This window comes from Bombus fervidus, chromosome 3 (genome assembly GCF_041682495.2).
Source record: "Bombus fervidus isolate BK054 chromosome 3, iyBomFerv1, whole genome shotgun sequence".
In the NCBI taxonomy this organism is placed as follows: Eukaryota; Metazoa; Arthropoda; class Insecta; order Hymenoptera; family Apidae; genus Bombus; species Bombus fervidus.
Window position 1 is genome coordinate 7,850,376 of NC_091519.1, and position 22,637 is coordinate 7,873,012.

A 22,637-nucleotide genomic window follows, 5' to 3' on the forward strand; every position below is an offset into this window, starting at 1 on the left:
ACATATTTGAAAATGAAGATAACGTGTTAGGTTCGAAGATATCTCGCAAGATACTGTTTTGGAAGAAGCTTTTTGAAAATATCTAACTGATCGATTGAGGAAACTTTATGAAAGCCGAAAGTATAATTATTAATACAAGCAATGTTCTAATTTTATATTACGATGAGCAATATTAGTAGAAAATTTGAAAGGAGTGAAAGAACACATTTTTAACTCAAAATCTAAATATAGAAAATTTTGGTAATATTAGATCCATCGACAACTTCAATAAGCCTGCTTTCCTATAAAAAATACAAAACGTAAGTTATCTACTTCCTCTGTAGTCTTCATCTACATTTTATCCAAAATGTGCAACGAAAGAACATTTACAAAATTAGTATAGTAAAATAGTATAATAAAATGAATTCAATTGTTGAACTGAGTATAATAAAGTTTTCTATTTTCTACAGTTTCCGTCTTTCGCATTCACGGTGGATGAATCATCGGTGATGAACGTCCAAAGTGTAAGAGTGTAAATTCGTCTTAATCTATAATAAAATCGATGCAGGATAATTACACTCTCTGAACGTAATGTTCTTTTGTAGGGCGGCTGGAAAGATGGTTTCCGCGATGCTCGCAGCATGCTTCCTCGAGTTCGTTGCCGCGATGTCGGATCGATATTTCATCGAATAACAGTAAACGATGTTTCGTCGCGATGGAATGCAGCCGGGAAGCGGTGGAAACGTCGCAAGGTCGGTCGTCGACATACCCGATCGCTGTTACGTCTGTGCAGAGAGTACGGTGGAGAAAAGTGGCGTACACGAGGGCCGCCACTTGCACTTGTTTCGATTACGTTCACAGTTGCTTAACCGCCCATGCGTTTCGGTTATATCGTTACATTGCAGTCACGTTATGTTTATGCTGGCCGATAAAACTTGAGATTAGATCTTGTGAAATTGTATATTGCGTGAATATGAGTGTTGTTGTTTTGGTAGAAGACTGACATATTTTTAAAAATTATCAATTCTATCCATAAAGGATATTTATGAAATTAAGTCTAAGAGTGTGATAGTTATTACACAATTAGATTCTAAATATGATAAAAATATCTAATAAAATTGTAGAATTTGATAAGGATAATGTCAGAAGAGAAAATAGAACTGCTTTAATCACCTATTTACCTAAATGTCTATATAATAATACTTTATAATAATATCTTTTTCGTTTTATATTGCATCGATAATAAGCTTGTTAGTGATATCGTTTGAGAACATGCTATATGTAATTACATTAGATTAATTTATTTTCTTGTCTACATTAGTCCCATTAATTTAGTTTTATTATTTATTATTTTATCGCGCAATTTGGTTCCTCATGGTAAATTTCAGAAAATCATATGGTTTGTAAATAAAGATTACAGCAGATACTATTTTCAATTAACAACCGAGAGACAGGCAATTTATATTAAAAAAGAATTACATTGAATTATCTTGGTTCGAAAAATATTTTCTTCCAATTTGAATTTCCTCAATATCTGTCGAACAGTTCCATGAAACGATAATGTGATAATAATACTTTGTATTAAGATCCTAGATAAAAATTCCAATATTAATTCCAATGAATAATCGGTATTAGTATTCAATTACTATGAAAAATGTTTTCCTACAGTCTCGAACTTCCTCAATTCTTATACCACTAATTCTTCGATTAATATTACGAACTGCTTCGCAGTACGCAGACGTCTTTATCTTATTATTTCCTACAGAGATTACGAAGGCAGGGCTCTTCCTTTCCGCAATATCATTCGATAAAACAATAGGGAACAATGGAACATTGCATCGCAAACTTTATGAAACATCATACAATAAGCTCCACGTGAACTTATACGAGCCAATATAAAAATCGACGAATTAAACGCCTGGAGCTTCCCAACCTACGCTTGTGCTTCATCGAAAATTCTGCCTCCCCATGTAAAGGGGCATACACACGATTAAATAATATCGTTAATTAGCTCCAATTTGTTTGAGACTGCAAACGATCGATAATATCACCAATACTTTGCAATATTGTCAATATTATTCTCGTGTGCGGGTTCCTTAAGACTCGATCAACATTCTCAGCGAAGATTCTCTCTTCCGAAAGTCACATTAAAGTTGAATCAGAGAGACGAGATAGAACCGATCCGATTGAAAGTCACCCAGAAAATCAATCGATTGTGAACTTGCCGCAAGGCCGGGGTCATCGAAGGTACGGCCTTGACCTGCGGAAGAGTCACGTAACGACAGGCTGACCATGGCAGAGGAGGAAGGAAGCGGCGACGACGACCTCGCCGAGGCAGACACGAGGGAGAAAGTGTAACCGATCCCAAGAGTTCGAAATCGAAAGTAATTTCCTCCATCCCGCTCTTTCTCTCCTTTCTCCAGTTCCACGGTGCCCACGACGATGATTCTTTCTCCCAGCCCGTAGATTCAGGTCAAGTTCACCGACTGTCTGTCCCGACTGCCTGTCCTCTCCTCTCTTTCTCTCGTCTCACTTTCTCCAGAACGTTTTCCTCCGATATCGCCACGATTCTCTCTTTTTCTCCTGCTTTCTACCTGATATGATTGATAGAAGAAGTACCAGACTTTTGGATCATTGGCTTGAGCTACTAGCCGGGGGAGATATGTTAAGTCATCGTTCGAATTTCTGATCTCTTGAATGTAATAATTTTTTTTTATTTATAGATCTCCTATTTGTTAATGCGTTGTACCATATCTTTTAAGACAGTGATATGTATATAATATTTATAACATCATTACTTCTGTGCTTCTTCTAATTTATAGAGTTAATCACAATAGCTTTTGAATTTGGTACACGTGACTGTATATAGTTCATCATAAAAAATGAGAAATTCGCAAGAATAGTGGTAGGAATGACAAAATCATCAATCAGAGAAATTTGCAAAGTTAAATTTTGACAGAGATATCTGTACATCTCTGAACATTAAAACACACTACTATGCAGTGACATGCAGATATTATCGGCCATAATGAATTTTTAATTTTACATTCGAAAAGCAATAAAAGAATATTACGTAATATGGGACATAATGATATGATAAATAAAATCAAGATATGAAATGATAGAAAGATATAAAGAAAGAAATATTATGTAATGGGATGGTATGATAAGTAAAAGAAGATAATATAACATAAAAATACTATTGTATGGTTGTATAATATCGTTTAAAATTCATTAAAAATCACTTTCAAGCTTTCAGTAAAAAATATATCTGCCTGGAAATCTTTGTACACTACGAACTTATAAATCTTTGAAAAATCATAACAAAATTCTTTAAATAAATGGAAATGTTACATGCCGTGTTGAATCTAACACGAAAGCGCCGATTTCACCGGTTACACCAGCCAGTCGTAACTGACGGCCGCGTTTATTACGTCAGTGTCAATGGCACTGCGATCCGCGGAAGCACGACGGAGTTGGAGGCTCGTGAGCACAGGTAAGAGTCGCGTCGTGTCCGCGGTTCGCTGAACCGAATTCCCCCCTGGTTGGCGAAGAAACGCGAAGCGAGGTGAACCCAACTGGAAACGCCGTGTCTCGGGTGTCCCCGGCGTGCTCCAGAGGGGACCAACGACTGCTTTACGACAGCTTCTATACACTGGCCGGGATGAACTTCCTCGCGTCGCGAATACATTAGGGGACGGACACGCACGTATCCAGTACTTTCGGACGTGGCACTGCGTCACGCTGCGTCCAATCGAGAAAGCGCGACGTTAGGTGTCGAATGCCTTCTTCAACAACGTAAAAACGACTGATAAAGAGACATTTACATTAACTTCCTCGTCCTATCAATTTTTCTATATAAATTCGTGCTATTGCATTATTTAAAAGCTTCCAGCTTCGTTACTATTCCTATTTTTCCTAAATGTCAATGGGTGGTTGCTTTCTAAATATCCAAGAATTTGGATGTCTTTTGAATTGATAAGTTTCTTACTTCATCCAGCAAATTACGAATTCTACCTTCATCTATCTGAGATGGATGTGTAGAATGTGACTGATCTTCGAAATCAAACTTATGTCTCCGGAAGCGATTGGATCACTTCGCGCAAGTATAAAATAGCCAAATATCTGTATGTCGATTTTATGTTGTTTAATTAAAAAGTTTACAACAAAATCTCGTCTTGTTGCAGTTTTATCGTCCAGAATAATTAGTATGCTACATAAAATAATGTATTTATTGTTTTATTTCGTCATCAAAATTACTTACTTATGAACAGCCGCATTAGTATAAACTTTATATAAATTTCACTAAAAAACGAAGCTTTAATACGATGATAACGGGAATCATTTCCATTTAATGAAAATTCTATTTATACGTGCGGACAACGATCGACGCTGAAAAGACTGAAAGTGGCGTGGGAACAGAACTTGCAAAATTTTATGACTTCGTGGACCCAGAGGGAAATCTGCGGCAATCGTAAAGTAGAAAGAAGTACCGAAAGTTAGGCGGCAGAGCAAATAAACAGAAAAGCTTGTGACTCGTGACGGGGACGAATTCTTCGGAAGCCGGTCTTTCTAGACTCGTCGAGGTTTTCTTAGAACGGTTTTACGAGAAACTGAATTTCGAATCATCTGGCGAAGCTACGCGTTCTTTCGCGTTCACGCGCTGACCGATAATGAGTCAGCAGATTGTGGATCCAACGCGGCATTGACCACTCCGCCGAACAAATAACTCGAAACAAATTGTCGGATAGACCTTAACATAATTTCAACATCGTCCTTATGTGCCGGATACGCGATCTATGAATCATTTGACGATATACTGTAATGGTGCAATTAAACATTCAAATATTCGAGAGTGACGTATTTCGATCTAATTTCTTCGTAAATCCGGTCTCTTGCTTACCTTTCTGCATTCTGAATATCGGTCATGGACCTCGCTTGAGACGCAATGAAACGCTAGTTTAAGTGTATGTGCACAGTATGTCATAAAATTGTATTAACATTCATTTCTTCGTTCATCGTAATATGTCATAATTTGTGAATCATAAGCTTCATACTGTGGCATTCTATTATAGTCAAATATTGCTACATATTAGTTCTATATATAAAATTCGCGTCTCTCTAGTATACTTATGTATCACTAAAATTTTTTTTTTTTTTCATTGCGACGATCAATGAAGATATTATTGGGAAAAAATTCCATGTCGATCGAATCCACTTATATGAACGTAAACTTGTATTATCCGAATAAAAAATCTAAATAAAAAATGAGAAGAATCTATTACATGATCCTTTCCCGCTCAAAGTGTTCAGACATCTAAATGAAGTTGTACTAAATGTTAGTAGCATAAAGAAGAGTCAAGGATTAAACAATCTTTTATTGTCTCTAAAATTACCACATTTCAAGAATATGTTCTTTCAACCTGGCTTTCCTTCAAGAAAAGATTTCGCACAAAATTGAAACAAGAAATTTCACATTTCATTTTCTGTATTTTTCTCAAACTTCAAGAATCTTTCGATAATACAAATGGGTAAAAAAAAAAAAAAAAAGAAAAATAATTCAAAGAACGCAGCAAAGTAAAATCTGCATCGTGAAGATAAACTCTTATCATATTCACTAAAACAATTCACTACGCGTATATCCTAAAACAAAATCACTTACGATATCTCCTTCTCCATCACACGTTACACCGTAGGAATGAATTTCTAAATTCAGCATATCATTTCATTACTCTTCTAGGAAAATACCCTTCCAAATATTCTTGCATTATTGTTATATCTACATGGATCTTCGAATAGTTACTTCAACTGCGTACCTGACGATTGCAACCAACAGTTCGATCATCGTTGGAAGGATAAAGAAAAGGGACAACTCCACCCAAAAAGTAGATGCGCTCTCAAAGACGTGCGAAGCGCGAATGCGCGACGGGAGGCGCGCACCGCGGCTCCTGCGCCTCTGCGCAGCGGCTTTCGCGCACCGCACTTGTACCGGCTCTACGTAGCTCTTCCTCGTCCTCTTCCTTGGCGGCGCGCCGCGACACCGACCCTCGAGGATTCGCGCGACCGAGTCCAGCTACAAGCTGCATCGCGTGCATCCAAATCCACACCAACTCACAACCACATTTCTCGATAAACTTTAAAATAAAATCGCATCTATAAGAATGCTACCCTCTTAGACACAACGTTCCTCCCCAGTTCGGGGAGATTATAAAACGAGCGAAAGCAGAAGAAGAATAAAAAGATATTCGAGTTCCTCGCACGTACGCGTGTTAAAGTCCTACGGATACGCTAACTCGGCGGTTGAATTACCGCGAAGGGAAATAGAAAGAGAAAGAGAATCGTAAGAGAGGGAGAGTTAGTCGCAGGGAGGCGAAAGAAGAAGACGAACGAGATGAGAGAAACGAAAGCAGAAATCCGGGGGGACAGAGAAAGAGGGAGAGAAACGTTTACAACGATGAGACGAAAGAGAGAGGGGAGGGAGAAAGAAGAGAAAGAGAGACTGTAGGACAGGATGGCGCGAGAGAAGAAGAGAGGATGCTCTGATGTAGCCGGCGGGCACACATCGGCTCCTCTCCCTCGCCAATCGGCGCGCGCGGCGTGGGGCGAGTTTGAGGTAGGGGGCCGCACGACGCACAGCGGTGGTGGCGGTGGCGTGCTGCGGCGGTGGCGGCGGCGGTGGCGGCGGCGCGGCTGCCAAGGTATTTAAGGTACCGTGAACCGGCGGCGCACGAGTAGTTCACTTCTGTTCGGTGCGGTGTCGCGGTGATTTTGAGGGGACAGAAGAGAAAGAAAGGGAGAAAGAAGAAACAGGGGACCAGGGAAAAACGGGAGAAAAGAACGGTGCTCGGGACTCGCACTTCGCTCGATCTTCGAGGGTGCGAGAGACCAGCCAAAGAAATAAGAATTTCGGTGTGCAACTTGGATCCTTGTTAAGAAAAAAAAAAAAAAAAGAGAGAAAAGAAAACGATAGTTAACGATAGTTTGTCGATCGGTAGTTTTTAGATCGCGATCTGCCGAACCCGTGATCACCACGGGACGTCCCCGTCTAGAGACGTTACGCTATCCTTTCGAAGAGTGAGACCGAAGGTTCATCGACTCTAATAACAGTTCCACGCGAAGATCTCGAAGTACGATTATAACCGCGACACGTAAAGAATTTTCGAATCGAATCGAAACCGGCCACGCGTCCATCCGGAAGAACACGTCGTCGGACAGGATCGTCAGTGTCGTCTGCCGTTGACGACCGTCCTGGATAGGTAAGTCATAAAAACAGTGTGGTTTATTCGTTAGTGCGATGAAAAAGCCGGCGAAAAAGGGTGGAATATAATTCTGTGAGCTCGATACGTTCGGTAACGCGCGCGCTCGCGAAACGGCCTCTCCTCGATCCTCGATGGTGATACCAAGTGATCAAGATCAGTGATTCTGTTGCACTGTGCTCTCTCTCGCGATCAAACGGACCATGCTTCTCGCTGTTCTCCTGTTCTCGTCTTCATCGCCGTCTTCGTCGTCGTTGTTTGACCGTGGATTCTATAAACTGTGACCAAAAAGTAATATGTGCCTCGACGCAGGAATACGTTGATCTCAAAGTGCTCTTTCAATGGAAGTATGTATTGCTATGTACAAGGGATAAGGGAGATCTTCGAACAGTAAGGCTCTCGTTCGCTGTTGTCGAGCAATGATACGAACACGAACGTGCGAAGTGATCCGATTAACTTTCGAACGCGATCGCACGAGTCACGTTGAGTCATCGGAAAGAGATCGATAAATCCGCGTCGAGTGTAAAATCACCTTGTAACATCGTGGCCGATCGAAATACACCTGTTATGTATCGGTTAAACTCGATAATTACGAATGAATAGTAACGTAACAACGAAATACACCGGTCACGGTTAAACATTATCTTACGTCAAACAATCGCCTTCGTTCTTTAATAATAAAAAAAAAAAAGAGAGAAGGGAAAGGGAAAACATATGAAAAGGGGAATTCCAACTTCGCTACGGGAAAACGGGTGACTAAAGGCGTCTTTCCGGCGCGGGTGAGTCGCTCGCAACAAGTCACGCGAGAATGGACCGGTTCGACTCCGGAACGGAGTCAAAGAGGCCCGGGCCTAAATAATTCAACGCAGCGGTATAATAGGTATGCGTGTCGACTTGCAGCCGTGAAGGCTAGTCTGTCGTGCACGAACACCTCGTACAATTAAGAAACCGTGTCTGAATACCGAGGCAAACACCGTCGATACGTGAATACCAAGAAGCAACACGGCGAATCTCGACAACCTGTAACATCCGTATAACCGCCGTTGATTAACATTACGAAACCTCGAATTCGATCGAAAGGAAACGAATAACAAAACGAACAACGAAACAGGAAAGAAATAAAGATAGAAAGTTCTTTCCTGACTTTGCCAACTATTCGCGAGAAATTTGCTTAGAACAAGGGATCTTCAGAATCTATATAGTCGAGAGATCTGATCGTTCCCTTCGCCTCTGAACAAAGGGGAGAATAGTCGAAACGGTATCGATTTTCCCGTGGCGGGTCCGCCGGTTACGGAATATAAAATAGGGTCCGCAAAGGTAGAACGCGCGCCAGCATAATGAGTTAGAAGGAATTCCAAGGATCGGAATAATGGATCGTTCCCGTGAGCGACACGCCGGCAGAGACGAAAAATGTAAACTAGGAGAATCTATAGAGGCGCACGGGCTCCTTTGTATCCCGTCGGCGTAAAACAGACCTCGGGTTTCCTTTCCTCAAGAGCGCGACACGGTGTAACGCGCGTGAATGAGCCTCAAATGCCTCCGTTAAATCGAATTCTCAATGTTATATGCAACGACGACGACGACGACGACGAAATGAAGACGAAAATTAGCATGATATTGTACCGTTGCCGAGAGCAAAGATTAAAGTCGAAGTCTCGCGTAAAACTTTGATTTCAGTCTCGAAAATGTAAACAGTTGCGATGAATGGTTCGCGAATTGAACGAAAAATCGTTCTAGAAAAAAAGATCTTGTTTCTTCATCGAGAATAAAGAGAATGAATTTGTCACGGTCGAAGTACGTCGGAGAAGTTACGATTGCATTATGATCCGTGATCATTACGTTCAGCGAGCGTGCGCGTAGCCGATCCGTGGCATCCATGAATCACCTTTGCCAGGAAACGCGGGCTTTTTAATCAACGATTTACTTTGCTCCTGCGTACTATATAATAACAACAACCAAATTAATTATGCGACCGTGTGTTATCCGTTAATTATCGCCGACCGTGGAAGCCATCTCGGTGTTTCTACTTCACGCTGTGCTACGAGTCTTCGTGAACTCCTTCTTCTTGGGAGAGTTCGATAACCGATAGTGCTTCGTGCACTTAATGAACGATATTATGATATTATTATTATTATTATGATATTATTTTTCATGATTTTAAATTTTTTATTAAAAATTTCAAAATCTTGAATTTATAACTCTTAAGGATTTCAAGATTTTCAAATCTTACCTTTCAGTTTATGCATGATGATTTGTTAAGTCTAATGCAAATGAGTAATGCTAGCGTATGATTAGACAGCTTTATGTTTCTGATAATGCAATAGCGCATGATCGTGTTAGATATATCAGAAATATGTACTAAGCTACCGAATTGTACAGTATCACTGATATACTGTGTAGATTATATTTATAATAATGGTATCATATACTTAGGTGCACCCACTGAATTGCAGAGATTCATTGATACGAAATGAGACATGAATCCATGATTTTGCAACCATGCAAAGCTTTAACCGCATTGTCAAATTTCTTACTTCTCGTGTGCATGAATGTTTAAAAATCTGAACCAATCGAATTGCAAAATATCACCGATGCGAAATAGTAACAACGTCGCATCGCTAGTGTACTGAAACGTTACATGTTTCTGTGCATTGCTTCGTTAAAAGTATACGCGCAAAAATATAATTTCGAAACATCACGAAATCGTAACATCTCCAACAATTGCTCGTTCGCACTGATTTCCAAATTAAACACTTGAAACATCAATTTTGATAACTTCCAATATTTTCTAATTTCATCTACAAATTTCTCATTCCAATGTAATTCCAATATCACATGCTCGTTAGAAATGTACATGGAAAAATATAATTATAAAACGCCACAATTGTAATTCTAAATCGCATAAAGGTTTCATCGTTTATCGTGCACCGAGGTCCTCTGCCTCTTCGAGACTCGTAACGGTTTTAATCGATGAAGAGAAAGAAAAAATATTGCTTCCAAGAAAAATGAAGTTAAACTACGAGAAACCTCGATTACATCGTACCATTTGCATGCGCATTTTCTTCGCGACGGAAGAAGGATCAGCGTATTCGTCGTACAATACGTTGATTACCCGGTTTCTTACTTACGGCTCGACCAGCTAATTGCTAATTACTAAACGCTAATTACCAAGACCATCTTCTGGTCGTGTATTGCACGAGAGGGCAGCCACGGTTCTGGCTACCTTGTTAGACACAGCGACGAAAATGAAATAGAGTAATGGAGTGTAAGTAAGGAGCTATCTCAGGCACGCGATCCGCGTGCAATAACCGTGGAGAATCGATCCTACAAGGGAGAGCTTAATTGCGATCGATCGCGGAAGAAGAAAAGGAGAAAGATCCTTTTTACGTAAGCCGTTTTCGTACTTCGGTATAGCGTGTAATATAAAATCGAGTACTCGCGACATCTCCGTGGTCATTAGAATTATTTCTGTAAATTATTTAAAGTTACATCTAAATAATGGATACGATCTTAATTAATAGTCTTCTGCAGTTTAGACTAAGTTAGTTTGATTATTAATAGATTTCTATAATGAAAAGTGTCGGTAAAATGATCGATATACTATTGATAATTTTACGCTATATAATTTACTTCCATCAACTTTTTGACGTACGAGAATAATTGCTTCCATATTTATCGAATACGATATTCACATTAAAACTTCCATATCATATTGAAAAAGATTTTCTTCGAAGTGTATGCTTCGTAATAAAGCAAACATTTTCTACGAAATTCGCATCGAAAAATTGACATAGAAACCATTAATCCTAAAAAGAAACCTGTGAAAAATCAGCTGACGCAAATTTATAACAATGTCGGTCATGATTGAAGTGCTAAAGTGCTCAGTGAATAATCGAATCTATTAAAAGTCAGAATGTATAAGCTGAATTATTACTTCACGTGATTGCTCTCGTCGTCGTGAACGAATTGCAAGACGAATTAAACATAATTGCAAAGGAAGAATAAAAACTGAGAAAAAGGTAATAGGAAAATGGAATGGTTCTTGTTTTAGAAAGAAAAGCCAACCGTGGCAGCTTTTGAGTTAGGTGTGCCACGAATTAATTATGGACGGTAATAGCTGCCTGGACTATAGTTACCTGTGAGTTTTTCTTTTCTTCTCGTCTGCTTCGTAGTTCCCCTTTCGCATAGGTAGACGTTTTTGCTCGACCAGACGCACACAAGCTTTCTTTCGTTGTTGTTAGCGCCGTCTAGCTTTTCAAACAGTAGGTAACGCGATGAACCGATGTCGCACAACTTCTTGGTACGACACGATCATTTTTACACCCGCTTCGCCATTTCTTGCTGCTGCCGTTGTTGTTGTTCTTGTTGTCGCTGTTAAATAATTAACCGCTGATTCCCGAGCAAACGGTGCGTGCATGAATTGCACCACTACCATTAAGAAGGGAGGCAATCTTCGCGCATTAAACGAGTCAAAACTACTCGACATTATCGCAGTGAAAGTATCCAAAGTAAGACAGAGATCGTTGAGCAAGAATTCGTGCTCTGTTATGTGCTTGCGCCGTCATTGGTCCTCTTCTATTCGGCTCCTCGCTTGACCGACCGTTTGAATCACGTACCAGACCCACACGAAACGGTAAAAACTCAGAGATGCGGTTAGTGCCGCGTCACGAATTTGGGTCGTGCGACCGACAGGCCGCCTTTGTCCAGAAAAAGGCGATCCTCTTCGATCAACCGCCTTTGTATAACATTCAAAAGTCCTCGTTTTAATCGATCTTCATAGATATCCTCTAATGGATATCCTGAAATTTAATTATCGAATTCTTATCGAGGCTACTGACTTCGTAATGCAGCTTCCGGATATTCAATCCTACACGACAGGAATGTTAAAAACTTCGAATCTTTATTCAAGGATGTGTAATTGAAGGTTCAGCGATTATAATAAAACTAAATATAAATCGAGGCTGTATTTGTCTTCCGACTCGACGCTTCTAATTTTATCCATTATTCGATAAACATATTATTCGATAGACTAAAATACCAAATGTAGTTGGTTAAATTTAGACTCCATTTATGGAATCTCAGAGCACGTTCGACCGATCATTTTCAGCAACTCGAAAGTGTCACTGAACGCTGTATACCTAGGTGGTATAACCGACAGCCAGGTTATATACCGTTTGACGAACGTAGTCGGGCTACATCTTTTGAACGTCAAACTATTTAGAAGCGATCGAGCATTAAAAGAGGCAGCGCTTCCTATCGACCGGGCTACAACGCTATATAGCGGTTCGAAGAAAAAAAAAAAAAAAAAAAGAAGACGAACACTCGCGAACGGCCAGCTCGTCGGCCACTGGCCTCCGGTCGCTATCCAAAAAGGGCTATTAAAAATATTGAGCACGAAGACTCGACCTATCAGCCCGTGAAATCCTGTATTCAACGTGTGCTAAGGCTGCTCAAAAGACACGACCAATTATTCATTCTCCCTAAACGTCCAGCAAACTTCGAAAATTCAACCGATCCGCCGGGAATTCCCCCAAATTACCGCTAATTCTTTGAATCGTTCACATTCCATCGTGAATATCTTTTCTGTCGGCTAAAACGTTTACATTAAAACTCACCTAACCCTCGCAAATATTTTTACCGATCACAGGAACAGGAAGCTCCGAAGTTTCCAATATTGGCAAATTTACCAATTCTATCGTTAACAGTTCCTTTACAAATATTTTTGAAATTTCTAAAAAATTACTATACACATACAAAAAAAAAAAAAAAAAAACAAAAATATTTTTACAACGAAGTGATGTTAATCTACAGTTACCGATGATTCGAGTCTCAAAATTGGAATCATTACAAGTCAACGACTTGCAATCGTAAAACAGAGCGACAATAGAGTTCAGAAAGTTCTTTCAAACGAGGAATCGACACCGATCACGTTCGAATTCTATTCGCACGGAGCTTGCGGTACCGACAATGCGACCACCTCGTATTCCAGGCACGCGTGCCTCGTACACGAAGTGCTAATTCAACGTCACGCCTTGTTCCCCGTAGCCGAATCTTTCAAAGAGAGACCAACCACGATACGCTCCTCCGTCAACATACGGTTTCCTCCTACGATTATCGCGGAATTTGGATACGCTCGGGTTGGCACACGTGAATGCAAATGAACCAGCCCGTCGAAAAATTCGCTGGACAGGCCAATGACTCGTACAAGGGAGTAGGAAGTTCAACGATTTTCATTTTGACGGCCCTGGTTCTTTTCGTGGATAGAATCGGTTCCGACATTCTACCGAGCCGTCACATACGAAAGAACGAGAAATAAAAATAAAACGAAAGACTGGATATATCGACTTTCTGTCGGAATCGTGGATTGCTCGCATCGTGTTCCATTCCCAAAGAAGAATTTCTAGTATCGCGGAAATGAACGTTCTATCAAGGGGAGGACAAAGAAATTCAATTACAGGATTGTCCGTTTTGCGAACGTTCCTGTCAAAGAGTTTTCATTTTGATGTTATCGTTCTGGGGTTACACGAGATGATATGATCTATCGATTGCTGTACCTAAATTGTGCTGTGTATGCAGCGATAGTCTACAATTGACACTTTTTCCTATGTATTTAAGTAATATGCAGCATTCATAGTTTTTACATTATGATATAAATACGAATTCTTTTTTAGTCTTTGATATACAGGATGTTAGAAGAAGGAGAAGAATAATACTTACTGTAAGGACCTATAGTGTACACTGAGGATAACAGAAAATATTTAATCTAACGTAGATTCTTTTCAGTGTACAATGTATTTTTTCATTTTCTCGAAGAGACACTTTATCAACATAGTTTTTAAACTATAAAAAATAATCGTGATAGAATATATAGAAAATGTATAGATAGAAAATGTTTAATCTAACGTAGATCCTTTTCAGTGTACAATGTAATTTTTTATTTTCTCGAAGAGATGCTTTATCGACATAATTTTTAAACTATAAAGAATAATCGTGATAGAATATTTCTGTTAGACTTCTTTAGTGACTTTATTTTTAGATATATTTCTTCATTTCGGAGATTTATTTGTGTATTTAATTTGACTTGCTAAAACAGAATTACATAATTACATTTTTTTCTGAAAAAAAAAAAAAAACAGATCCTGGATGAACCAATTCTTACATCTTCTACTATACCGCCTTACAGTCTTGCGCTCTTACTTCTCAACACCCAGTATACAATTCTTTCGTAAAGAATGTAAAAAGAACACAACGAAACTTGCTTCGAGATTACGTTACTCCAAACGTTACACGACTTTTCGCAACCCTCAACAACGATCGTTAACCCGAGCGTATTAATAGCCCAGACCACCTATCGATAATGGTCGTGATCAAAATCCGATACAACCATAATATTCACGATTAATAGGATGATTATCGTTGGGTTGTCGGTGACACGCTACTATCGTGCTGGAATTCACGCGGCACGGTTTCACGGTCGGCGTGTCGGCGCGTTCGTGGATTCGCGGTCTGAACGGGTTTCGAACGGTTTCTGTCTGGCCGATTGAAATACCAGGAATGAATTTACCTTGTGATACTTCGTATTCCTCACGTGGTTACTCGTGCCTGGATGTCGAATGCGGTTTATGAGGTCTGCCCGGTAACCGGTCGTGTACTCGATAAAAATCGGCTACTCTGTCCGACGAGATCCGAAAGAATTTCAATGCGCGCACGAATCGACTCCGAGCTTTGGACTCGTCGCACGTATTGCACGAGCGCACGAACGGTTTTTAGAACGTTAATCGACGAGAGCCAACTCGATTTCGTTCGCTCCGAATTCTCCCATGGTGGCAGTCAATATTTTCGATAGCTGAGAAACCTCTTATGAATCCACACAGTCAAGTACGTTTGAAATATTATCGAAATAATTGAAATCTCTTTTAAATAATTAAATTGGTTAATAAATTCTTGCGTTTCAAAATACATGAATAATAATGCTGGTAATCAATCGGATATTGGTTTTGTAACTTTTATATGAGTTATATATAGAATTGTTTGAGGCTGAAGCATAATCGAGGGTTGGTTAAAGTTTGGAGTGATTGTAACGAGGGGTTATGTTAAAATTGCTGTAGTATGAAGTAGTTTGATTTTTCAGGCAACATAAATGTTCGGTTTATTAGATGCGTTTCAATGTGATGCAGAGGCAAACTCTTTTATATAGAAATAAAGCAAGTGCATAATTAAATCGAGTAAAATTGAAAATCAGAGAATAATTGTATAAAATTCTATGAGTTGTTAAAATTGTTCCTATAGCTGATTTTGAAATGAAATATGCATTTATTTTCCTCACACTTCTTGAGCATTTAAAAATACTAATTAATTATATTACACGAAACGTGCTGGACTTATATCGTTTCTTTAGACGCAATAAATTTATTCCTCTTTTTAGCTGTATTATCAAATGACATAAAATTTTGAAAATGAACAAGAATGGACATTTTTTATCCATGTGTGGTTTACATATATTACTTAGATAGTTCTTCAAAATTCTGTAGAATCTGTTTTCGTATGTTGATGCCATGCTTTTTTTATGCAGAGTTCAATGAACATCGAGAAGCCAATAAACCTGACTTTATATAATTGCAGAAACATAAATTTCTTCCTTTAAGAATACATTAGTTGTTTTTAGACATTTATGCAAAATTCGCATTTCGCAATAATTCACGAAATACTCGATTCTCTGGAAACTCTTATAACACAGTTTACGTCATCCTCAATACGTAACACGACTCCGAAACCGATTACCATTCGATCGCCGTGTTGGTTCCTCATTAAATAAAAGTCACAATCGAACGTTCTTTCCGAATTGTCCTTCGCTGAATCATTCAACTGATTCACTCGCCTCGAAAAACCTCTGCCAAGAAAAGCAAAAAAAAGAAAAACATCGAAATTCGTGAATCGTGATTCGTGCACAAAACGTGTCCTCTTGGATGACTAACACGATGCAAATCAGCTGTCGTCGGGTTTTACGAAATTCGGTTGAACGACAGCTGACCTAAAACACTTCAGACCCCTTGTTGTTCCAGAGCAAACGAAAATAAAGGTGTATAATCCAGTTCGCGGTGGTTTAGTGAACCTGCACTATTGGCCTAGTTTCTCCAACAATGTAGATATACCAGATATATGAACAGCGGTTGTGTATCGCGCGTTGGAATTGTCACTGACAACCGGTCGGTGACCTATCCGTCTTTGTTTCACCTCTTGTTCCCTTCTCTTTCAGCTTGTTTCCTCTTCGACGTATTCTTTCTGTCTCCGGTGTGGTATAAAGGCGAGGCACGAACATGCACGCGACACACGTCATTTTATTCACGAAATAATCCGGTAACCGGTAACAGGTTACCAGAGGCGGTTTTATTGAGGTGTGTAATGGTCTTTATAGATCGTTCCGTTTTATAACACCGTCGACCGTCACTCTTCGTGAATCGTTAACAGGTGGTTCGATCGTAGATAAGACGCAATGCCTTTCACGCTTCTATATGGAATTTTCCGCGTCTTTTACTTATCCTATCGGTGTCATTAGTTCCGACAGGTCTTATCAAACCGTTCTCGATTTGTCACATATAACCGGTGTTAACTTTCGCACATAAAACGATGGCACTCGTTGGCTAACCTGTAACACGGGCTGTAACATGTTACTGTTCTAGATTATATCGGATTAACTTGATACAAGTGATAAAGTAGAATGTTGGATTATCTTTTTAAGTGCTGTGTAGAATAAACGAATGTAAACGAGAAAATATTCATCTTCTTGAGTCTTCAACTGCTCGTAATATGGAACTCGACCTGTTATTTACTTATACCTATATTTTAATATCGTGCATGTACATTGTACATAGCTTGGTTCCTTAGTATTGTACTTATTCTAAGTACTCAAAGGATTAAAAATTCAATAAATTAATCTACTTTATTGCTTTCACACATCTCTCTTGTATAGAGCTACTCTTTCCTGCACATTATCAGAAATTTTATAGCAAATTACCATTCTCTGAAATATATGAAATTTAAGAAAGTCGTTTTGCAAAACGAATCATGAACAAAGCAGCTCGAAGTAGTCCTGTTATTTTCCAAGCAGAGAACTAACGCGTGACAAACCGCTTGAAAGCTCAGGCAGCGCTGAAAGGAAAGAATCGACTCGCTTCGCTATCAGTGAGAGAGTGCAATTCAATTCCAGCGAATCTTCCATATTCGGAACATCCTCGAAAGCTACTAGGGTTATTTATTAGAGTTGGCAATGAAAGAGCGACGTTCGCGAAGGGACGATGCCGGTGCACGCGGTTCTGGCGAACAGGGTACCGTAAGAGCGCTGGAATTAAGTACAATAGCACGTAACATTATACAACGAATCAAAGGAGCACGCGTACGCAATCAGATCGACCAGGCTCCGTTTATATACAGGGTGTTTCGTCTAACTGTATCATTTAAAATATCCCTTGTATGAAAATAAAAATTTCAGAACAATTTATCGCACACAAGTTGCAGAATTTTTCCTACACAGTTGTTTTATGGAAGCTAATGTATGAGAAAAAATAATCATATTCTATAATAGAAATTTTTAATGAGATGAAAAAATCAAATATATTTTATTTGTCTGTATAATTTTGCCGAAGATTACATAATTCCATGTTTTGACTTAATAATTTGACTTAATAGAATATTATAGAAGATACTCAGAAAAATAACATTCCGTAGAATATTAATTGATAAATTTGCCTTCCGGGTGGCAATCCCAAACTCTTTTCAGTAAAATAAAAATATCGTTCCAACACACTAGTCTCCACAAGATTATACAGTTTAAGTTAGGCGAAACACCCTGTACATCATTCGTTCTTCGCCTCATCGATTCATCGTGGGCTCGCTTCGAGGTCGAACGGTGTTCAGTTAATGAGAAACGAAATCGTGATTTCGTCCTCGTAGCTTTTTCTCGCCACACAACATGCGCAGCTTGACGCAAGTCATCGCGATCCTGGGAATTTTTTATGACGTCATCCTCTATCGAATGTAGGTATGCCACGAAACCGGTTTAACCGAGTGATATAAATTAAAAAAAGAAAAAGAGAAGAGGAAGTGGAAATAAACCGAAGAGAAAAAGAGGAAAGAGGAAGGGAAATAAGTGTAATGTAACTTTGTAGTAGCTCGTTCTTCCTGTAACCGACGCCGAAGAATCATCCGGCGGAAAGAAAAAGAAGAGGAAAAAATAAAATGCCCGGCGTGCAACTCGAACTCTGACTCGATTACAGAATTTATGGTTAATTCGAGGCTCGAGAAAGATCGATGAGAACGTGGAGCAACGATTTATAAACTGGTCGGGGCTTTCGTGATACGATATCGTGGCATGCAGCAGATACAAATTCCCCGTGAATCGATGGAACTTTACCGTTGATGAAACGCACGCGAGGAGAAAGAGCGTCGGCCGATTTAATCGAGTTTAGAATGAAAAGAAAAAAGGAAAAGAGGAATGGGAAAAAATGGGAAGGCAGCCCCTAACATCTCGAAGCTGAAGCAGATATAAACGCGATCTCGGGCGAGAACTAATCTCCAATGGTAATCGGCCGGTGCTAACGGTAAATTTTCTAACCGGTGCTTAGTTTCTGCTTTAACGCTATTAGCTGATCTCGTAGAGCGATCCAAGAGACTGATTTCGAAGTATGGAAGCCTTAAGAGACTTTTCTGAACACGTTCGACCGTATTTCGCCGACATTATGTACTTCCTTCTTCGAATTGCTACTGACATTTTTATCCTCTTGTACGGACGAGTGAGATTAAATTGAGACGATCGATAGATATCGAAATATCTTAAATTAACGTGTCTATCGCTGAACAAAATCGATCCAAGTTCCATTCTTACTGGAAAAAAATAATTACGATATTGTTCACTGTCTTTTTATTTTAATTTAATAAGCCTAGAAGTCAAGTGAAGGAGAATTAAGTGGACAAAATAAGACTTAAAATTTACTTAAAATTTGCTTTCCATTTTCATCGTTCTTTACTTTAGCCTCTTATTGTTTCATCTTTTCATCGTTTGTAATTTCTTCGCTGATTTCTTATTATCCATCTTTAATGAATCATTTTAAAATCATTCTGCTATTTAATTTCATTTTATTCCTATTATTTTCTCCTTATCTTCTCTTCCCAAGTACCTTTGGAGTAAGTTTGGTTTCCATCTTCATCGTTCTTTAATCTTGTCTTTCGTCCTTTACGCTTTTCATGGTCAATGTGATTTCTTCGCGGATATTTTTATTGCTGATCTTTAACTATTTATTCATTCTGCTGTTGCATCCCATTTCGTCATGAGAAGAGGAGAAAATGGAGCGGAACCGTGACACATAGGAAATCCCCGTGATCAGTACACGTAGGTGATTGGTACACGTTGGCCGATCTTCGTATGCTCGTCTATACCCTACCCATTACTTCCTACGATTGTTGTCAGAATTTTCGCACGATTATTTGCGCGGGAGAAACGAGAAAAACTCGCTGGCAATGGGCTAATTGGAAATTATGTAACTGTCGGTACACGCTTGCCCGATCACGTTCTATTTTCTATAAATCCAATGAAACCGTTATCCGATGGGACGATATTCCTTTTATGCTGCAAAAAGAGGCAACTCTCGATGCAAACTATATAATCTAATCGATACGACATTTCTCTCATGAGAGCGAAATTTCGCTCCTTTATAGAAAGTTGAAATTCCAATTGCTAGTTTCATGCACAGGTAAAAGATAGATGGAATTGCTACAACAAGTTTCGTAAACGAATAACGATTTGCAGTTATAAATTATTAATATGAAGCAACGTTGATCTCGCGTCACCACTTTCACCAGTTGTCACTCTGAAATATAGATCAACTTGAGTAACCATATATATCGTTCGACGAATCCACGAAATATCAATGTGTAAGTAATGAAGGGAGAGAGAGAAACTGTCGCGTAGGACTCGTATCGTGGCGAACAATCAACCCACATCTTCGTCCCGGTTCGAAGGCAACCGGTCGTGATCCATGGGGAAATCGATTCCTACCTACCGACTTATTATTAGTCGTACGACCTTGGCTCTCGAGGACCTCTTTCAGATCGCCATCGTCGTCACGTACTCGATCCACGATTCTACGAAAGTGTCGCCCGGTGCTCGTGCAGCTCCTTTGCCTCGTACACATGGCGATAATGTATCCAGCCCAGAGTCCGGATCATTCGTCTTCGACCGAAGGGATGATCTCTGTGTACCAGTTTCATCTTCTTCTCCTTCTTCTCATTCTTCTTCTTCTTCTTCTTCTTCTCCCTCCATTGGAATGGTTGCCTGGCCGCTATGCTGGTTCATCTCGAAGGGAGAAGAAACTGTCGCTTAACGAGCGCAAGGCGAGGTACGATCGTTAATCGTCCAGCATTCGCATATACGCAAAAGTCACCCATGAAGAATGAACCGTGGAACCCGTAGGCCACTTCAGTATCTACACATCTTGATGACCGAACTATCACAGTCATGGTCGCGCCTGACCGCCATTCTGAGATTAATAACATCGAATCGACTCCTTTTCGTTCGCGTCTTCGACAACTCTTCTTCCCGACGCTTTTCTCCGTGGGTCACTAGGAGCCGAAGTCCATCCACCTTCGTCCTCTTCTTACCAAGAAAACACGCGCTGAGTATAGTATAGAAACGATGGATGGAAAAGGTCGAAGGGAATGAGCGAAAGAAGGCGGAGGAAGCATTAAGCTGGTAGAACACGGCCTTACCTTGATGAAGACCATTTGTGGAGATTCGTAATAAGATAGTAACAGAGTATGCTCCGTCTTGGTCGTTTTATTCGAACTAGCTAGTGCCACGTTTCCTTTCCTCCCTTCGAATCTATTACACAGCGGTTCTTTCTTTTCCCCCGGGCTTTTCTTCGTAAGCTTTCCTTTCGATTCAATGCACACCTTTGCTTCTCTCGTCCTATCTGGCTTTCTTACGCTCTCGTCGTAGATCAACCATGGACGACGAGGGAGGAACCGATATTAAAGCGTAAATTCATATGGTTTCGATGAAATATCGAGATGAAACTTCTCGCCGACTTCGTAAAGCCCCGATTGAGTAGAATTGATAAGGATTCGGGAGCAAAGAATGGGATAGGAAACTATAGGATTTGGTCTTAGAAATAATTTTCTCATTCATACAATACCACGATATCCGGCTGGTAGAAATTTCGAAGGAAGAAATCACGCGGCGAGGAAGATATTATTACAGCCCGGCGTCGCTTAAAGCATTACCTCCGCTGGTATCTTAAATCGGGTCGAAGGTTCGCCGTAAAACTTAATTACTATCGCCCCGGAACAGGCGTACCCTCTCTCTAGGGTCAAGCAATAAAGGAGTGGAAGAGAAAATACAGAGTATCGTACCACGATACCATTTATAAACGTATCGATTACCAAGCTCGATTGTCTAACGATCGCGACCCGTTTCGTGGGTGTCCCCGTGAAGCGACGATTATCATTCTTTCAAGGCTGACGCGTCGACAGTCGACAGGTTTTGTCTTCGCGTTGAACCTGTCCCCGAAGGTGGGCTCCGATCAAGGGGGACACGAATCGACGACGAAGATCGTATCTGACTCTCTTACACGGGGTAAGACAACCACGCTGCGGACCTATAACGTTGGGTGGCTGTTCGTGGTTCGCGCGATTCGTATCCGGTTCACCGTCTCCAACATTATTTCCCGTGAGTCTTGTCCCCAGGCCCTGCAGAGAAGTCGATCTTCACCGGTCCGATACACGGTGTTGCCTGCGCTCTTCACGACGAGCGAGTAACCTTTCATTCCGTGGTGTTGGTTGCTTGGTAAACGAAGAGGAGGGGACGCGAGGGTGGCCCTGCACCTGGGCCACGGGGACACAACAGTGTCCCGCTGTGTGGCTCGTGCACGAGCCGACCGTTCTGTGCTTCTCTCTTTATAGTCCACTAACACCTCCGGTTGCCTCGTTCAAGTACACCGACAGGCATTATTCTGATCGTGCGCGGCCTATCTTCTCTCTGACGGTATATATATGCCGTTCTCTAGTCAGCCTTCTTCTCGCCGTAACAATGAGACGTCTGGCGCGTTTACATACTCCTCACGGCAGGAATTCCTTGCTACGACTCCTGGAAATCACAGAGACACTGTTATACGTCAGCTGATGATTCTGCTACCGTTTTCGAATTCGATCGTTGTATCGTATGTATTATCATTGATTCTTTCGTGTTAAGATTTGTCGAAGTGTTAAGGGATAGTAAGATTTATGTCGGATTTGATAGATGATTTTGTAGAATTGAATATAGAATTTCAGTATAAAAATATAAAAATCGCCGGGAAAAAGCGCGATAAATTATATTTCTTATCTTCTATAGCTTATCAATGTTGGAGAACC

General features: G+C 40.1%; 1 protein-coding gene across 13 annotated transcripts in view; it reads left to right on the forward strand.

Annotated features, from left to right (window-relative positions):
• The first annotated feature begins 6,693 nt into the window (after window positions 1-6,693).
• Window positions 6,694-22,637, forward strand: part of LOC139985262 (uncharacterized) — a 61,887-nt gene continuing 45,943 nt past the window's right edge. For 12 of the 13 annotated variants that reach the window (XM_071999554.1, XM_071999561.1, XM_071999553.1 and 9 more), the window contains exon 1: window positions 6,694-7,235. The gene's annotated coding sequence lies outside the window, so the exon portion shown is untranslated. The remainder of the gene's footprint in view (window positions 7,236-22,637) is intronic. The other variant, XM_071999550.1, reaches the window with a different exon arrangement.